Source organism: Nelumbo nucifera, chromosome 3 (genome assembly GCF_055504915.1).
Source record: "Nelumbo nucifera cultivar China Antique chromosome 3, China Antique-T2T, whole genome shotgun sequence".
NCBI lineage: Eukaryota > Viridiplantae > Streptophyta > Magnoliopsida > Proteales > Nelumbonaceae > Nelumbo > Nelumbo nucifera.
The window spans coordinates 66,786,208-66,791,894 of record NC_142651.1 but is presented as its reverse complement, the minus strand read 5'-3'; the positions used below and the strand labels follow the sequence as shown (position 1 = coordinate 66,791,894).

At 45.3% G+C, this 5,687-nt stretch overlaps 1 long non-coding RNA gene across 1 annotated transcript; it reads left to right on the top strand.

Annotated features, from left to right (window-relative positions):
* Positions 1-1,849: 1,849 nt before the first annotated feature.
* On the top strand, positions 1,850-5,473 carry LOC148801302 (uncharacterized). Its single transcript, XR_016084566.1, has 2 exons — positions 1,850-4,146; positions 4,243-5,473. It is a non-coding gene; the product is annotated as an uncharacterized LOC148801302 (long non-coding RNA).
* Positions 5,474-5,687: the final 214 nt, after the last annotated feature.

Here is a 5,687-nt window from a genome sequence, read left to right as displayed (position 1 = left end):
GAATAGGAGTCGATTTGATTATATATATCGTAAGTATATAAACTATATATACATGTATATCCATATTATTTTACTATTTCTTGCTTGCTTGTCTCTTTGCTTTCAAGTTTTTTCTCTTCAAATATCTTTAGTTACCTTGGTTTCATGTTTCCCACAAAGCTTTTTACGATAACCTTAAAGGAACCTGAACTCGATCATGTAGAACTTTCACCTTCCTGTGAGGACTTTTCCATCAAAGAAAATAAATATTACCTGAAAGATGACATATGCATGTAAGGGGGTCGCATTCTTTTCTTGGATTTTGAAAGGGGGGAAAGTTGGTCAATGGAATTTTGATTCCCATTTACCAAGAAAGTCATGTTTTTTTATTAGATTTATGTGGGGACTAGGAAAAGTTTATTTTCTTTGGGTAAGTGATACACATCTCCTAGGTGGGTAAATAACTTTCCCACCTGGCCACTTGGGAGAAAGTCACCAACACTTGTGTGAGCAAGGTGGTGGTTAGGCTAGGGGTGATGGTCTCCTTGAAAGACAGAGAAAGACCTAGAGTCGGGGCGTCCAATCGGAGGCTAAGGCACGCCAAGGAGAGTGATAGAACAAGGGATCAATGATGAGGATACTCGATGATTGAGAGTGAGTGAGTTTTGTTATGAAAACGATCTCTATTTATGGAGAAGATCGCGAGATCTTGAAAAGAATGAACTAAAGGCGTTTGTCTTCTACTAGGAAAGTGAATATTGGGTTCGCTATCAATCATTAAGGGCACTGTTGGGGTTTCGCCACGTGTCCCTATGGGGATCCTCCCAAGGATTGATTTTCCTTGCACTCAGAGATCCTCATAGCTCGCGTGTGCTATTACCCTTTTGCACCTTACTTAGATGACATGGCGCTAGTGACATCATTTCTTTGCGGGTGACATTTTACTAGACCTTTGTGGCGCCTTGTCACATTCGTCACTTCGACATTAAACGTGCAGTTAATACCCGGATCTGGTTCTCAACAAACCGGAATTTCGTAGTGGTTTAGGGTTCATCGCGGGGGGGTACGTGTAAAGCCTCATCGCAGGTTCATCCTAAGCTTACTTTGAGCTTGCGCTAAGAATAAGTTTATCACAAGCGTGCGATGAACCATATGATGAACATCGGGTTCATCGCATAGGAAAGATGGGCTATTGGTTGATCACGAATGTCCATGTTTTATCAATCCAGTGTTTATGTGTTCTGATGGACTAAGCAAGCACTATGCACCTATTTTGCTATTTAGTGTGGATGATGTGAACTTTGTTTTGGCTTTTATCAGCCCCCTGTTTGTTGACAAATTGGGAGTCAGTTGCTCTAGGGACCCTGCATTTGTGGCCTTTGGCTTATATTAAGTGTCTATTTCTCGACAATGATTCTTATAATCCATGGTTTAACCCCCCTATCTTTTGGTGATTCCTTTTCTGTCAATGGGCAGTTCTACACCAAATTTGTGTATTTTAACCCTCGTAGCCATTGGTAGGAAGGGAATTAGCAAAAGATACTATCGATGTTGCACCAATGTGGGCGTGAAGCCCCCTGTGTGCTAGGGTGAGGCCTATGTTGGGTGCATGGTGTCAAGTGACGGTGCAATGCTTGATAGCATATTATATTCGGCACCTGATGGGAATTAGGCAAGGCATTGGGCGATGGCCACGCTATAATTGTCGATTCCATGTTTTAGTCCCCTAGGTCTTTGGTAAGGAGGGATTTAGCGATAGGGACCGGTGTCGTGTATCACTGTGTGGGTGGCGAGTCTCTCCCCCTTTGTGTCTAGGTGGGATTTGATGTTGATCCGAATGGTGGATTGATTTTAGTTTGTGGGAGCGTTTCGTATTCGGTTGTTATTGGGAATTGGTTGGGCATGCCGTTTGATGGTGATTTGGCATTTATTATTGGCGCATGTGACTTGCCTGACATTGTGTAATAAGTGGACCATTTTGCACATGTGGCTAGTTTCCACTACTCGATACTACGAAATGGCGACTAATGACGTGGCCGTTTCATTTGATTTAAATGCACCATTTCATCCCGCTTTGTAACGGCATATATGTAATTTTTCTATAGGTTTCTTTTTCGTTAAGCTTCGCTTGGGATTCCGTATTGGAACTGATCGTCTTCTCCGACGCCGTTTGGTGCTCTGAGCGTGTAACTGCTCTATAAAGGTGTGAAAAGTAGGGAATGCATCGGTTCCTCACTTTCATTTTCTTGTCATCGTCATCATATTCTTGTTGTGAGTCTTACGGTTCTTGCGAAGCCCTTTTCCTTTCTTCTTCATGTCTTTTATCACACCCTTTGTCCATTCTTGATGGATTCTCGTCAGGGAGAGACTAATTGCCCTTTCCTTGACTTCATTAGGGAAGTTGACACTATCAAGTTGTTGTTGGAGAGGGAAGCAGCCATGGTGGCCGATGGGGTAAAGGGTTTATGGCCTTTGATGCCTGTGTTTAGGTGTGTGGAGGGTATATTCGATCCCGTTCATGGGTTGGAATTGATGTGTCTTTGTGAGCGACTGAATCACTCCGTTACGTATAAGTGTCAATAACCTAAGACCGGTAACTCCAAGTCCCCTAGCAATTATATAGCGGGGGCTCGATATATATTGTTAAACCCTAGCATGTACTGTTGGATGCTGCAAGATTTCAATCTCCTTAAGTTTGTTGATTGCTACATGAATCTTGCTGATAGGGAAGGGGTAAAGTATGTTCCTCGTTTGCTGGAGCATTGGTGTTGTTGCACCCACACTTTCGTTGGTGCATCCGATGGGTTTACTATTATGGTGGAGGATGTGGCTGCTCTATTAGGGTTGCCTATTGGGGGTGTCGTTTCTACTCAGCCCCTTCAGTATGTCGAATCTATTCCCACCAAATTAAGGTGGATTTCTGAGTAGCATTTTGGTTCGAGTCTCGTGGTGGGACAGACGTTGTGGTGTGTAGCACGAATTCTTAGCGCCACCTCACTGCGTTTATTTTGTATATATCCTCTCAATTTCTTTTTCCTGGTCTCCCTAACTACGGCTTGCGAACAGTCTTGGTTCCGTTTTCTGTTTTAGCCGCTAGTGGTTATCAGTTGCCGCTAGCTTCTATGTTCCTGGGCTATTTCTATGAGTAGATGGATGACACCATTCAACAAATAATGGACCCAGGTTGCAAGAGGCAAGTCAGTTATGTTTGCATGCCATTTCTTTGGATGTTCTGTTGTGAACGCTTTGACCTCAACATCACACTGCGCCGTCTGTCTCCCCTTTGGGTTGTTGTTACCACTATGAGGGGTGATGAGTTTGAAGAGAAAGTGTTTGACATCTATAGGGGTAAATGTTGTCTTCAAGCTCCCATGCATAAGAACTTCAGAATGAGTGAGATTAATATGAAATTGAAAGCCCTACTGCGAGTGTTGCGTGACTGGTGACGTGGCCCGGTGTGGTGGCTTACCTTGATTGTGCCGGCGAAGTGCAACTGGCTACATACCGGCCATATAGGGTAATGTGTCAGTTTGGTTACGACGATATTGGTGGCCAGTTTTTGAGGTCTTCCAGCGAGGACATATTCTGGGTTCGTCGCCATGACTTTGCTTTTTCGGGTTTTGCGAAGTTCCGTTTCAAAGGGTGTCGGGTTGTAAGTCCCTCTATTTTGCTTATTTGTGCTCACTATTTGGGGGGTTTTAGGAGCTTGTAAGGAAGAGCTCCCCTCTTCGTCATGTGTTGGCTCCCCCAGTGGGTCATGCTGCTAATCAAGGGAATGTTCCACCTGCTACTGTATCGCAATTACTAGAGAGGGTAGGGGTGAAGCGTGGATGGAGGCAAATGATTCATGAGCAAGGAGAAAGTAGCTGTCCACCCATTGTGAAAAGGTTGAGATCTATGAGAGTGCCTCGCTCTTTTTAGGTTCCAGTTATGCCACAGCCTGTTAAGCCAGATGTGGATTCATCGCAGGCACAAGAGTGCCATGCTGAGTCCATGTGGGGATCTCCAACATCCCCACCTGCGGAGAGGCTTGCGTCGATCGCTGAGTCGACCAAGTTGACCATGGCGGCGCCCTTTGCTAGGGTGACTTGTATTCGCTTCTCGAGTGGGCGGATGAAGAGGATGGCTCCTCCTCGACCAAGGCGTGGTCCTGCAGATGATGATTCGGTATCGTAAAAAAACTTTGTTCTCCTTTGTTTTGCTATCATATAAACTACTGTTGGTGGGAGTGACTGAGTCGTATTTATTTTGATGTCATTGCAGTCCACGGGGAGTGACAGCAACACGCCAATGGCGGAAATCCCAACAGCCCATCCCGAGGAGATGGATTTGATAAGCGATGCCATTTTATTGTTTAAATGCGCTTGAATGGAGCAGCGATCGTGTGGTTACCAAGACTGACCCGTTTGCAGTTTTTTGTTTTGAAGCGTATGGAAGGCGAAGATTTTCAACCCAACACAAAAACTTTAGGAGCCCCCGGTCTGGTTTTTTGCTCATATATTATCATTGTCGGGTTTGTGGGACTGACTATTTGTGTTTTGCTTCATCACAGGCACATCCTTACGCTGGTCTTTGCAGCATACCAACTATGCTTGTCATTAGGCGCTTAGTGGAGGAGCTAAGATCATCACAGCCCCCCATTCAAGTGTGCAGGAACACTGAAGACGCTAGGGCTGGTCATACTACTCCCGATTTTGTGCCCTTGGAGGAGGTATGTCAGGTGCCTGCAGAGGTAGAGCCTTTGACTGCCCGTGAAGATGTCACCGCCTCTTCTCCAACTGTCGAGGTCAGGGCTCCTGTGGAGCTAGATGTCAGGGCTGCTGTTGAGCTAGAGGTCCTTGTGGTGAGGGTTGGGGCCACTGAAGAGTTGGAGGACCAGCCTGAGGGCAAGGAAGCGAATCCTGGCATTGTCTTGCCGTCAGAGGAGCTGACATACGAAGAGGAGTTGGTGTAGATACGGCAGGAACTTGAAGAGTATTGTGACAAACGTGACGTCCCTCCCTTGCATTACGCAACCATAGACCCTGTTCAGGTCTAGGGGCGTCGAGGGGGTGATAAGTATTCAGTTTCTGCTCCGGTGTCCAAATTTTCCTCCACCGTGATACGGTATGGGTGGTTGCCTACTACAAACCTTCATCCGATGGTCATGGGGCCTGCCTTGGACACCATTGCAACCATGATGGATTGCATTATGAATCGGCCTATGGAGGAGCTTTCGTGATCAGATTTCACCCGCTGGCTAGAGGCCTGCAAATCCTTCTCTGTCATGGGCTTCAACATGGCTCAAATTGAGGAGCGGGTTATTATGCTAGTGCACGCATTTTAGAAGGCTGGTCTCAGGGTATTGCAATCCGTCTTGTTTCGTTCAATGAGGGACGTGCGCTTTTCCTAGAGACCATCATCGCTAGGAGGAAGGAGTGGGCTAATTCATAAGGCCTGTTTATTTGTAAAAAGGTTCAATATAGATGTTGAATAGTAATGGATCTTTGTTTTACGTTGTTTGTTTGTAATACTGTGATCATTTTTGTTTTTCCATTTTCCTGTCCGGATGGTTCCTGCTTTCTTGTATCCACATGTTAAATTTCGGATACTGGCATTTATCAATTGTTTCAAAGGTTTGTCGCAATGTTGTTTCCCTTGCGTTGGGATCCTTATTGCCATCTTCGTTGTGAGCTTGCCAATACTATGTCTAGATGTAGATAAACATC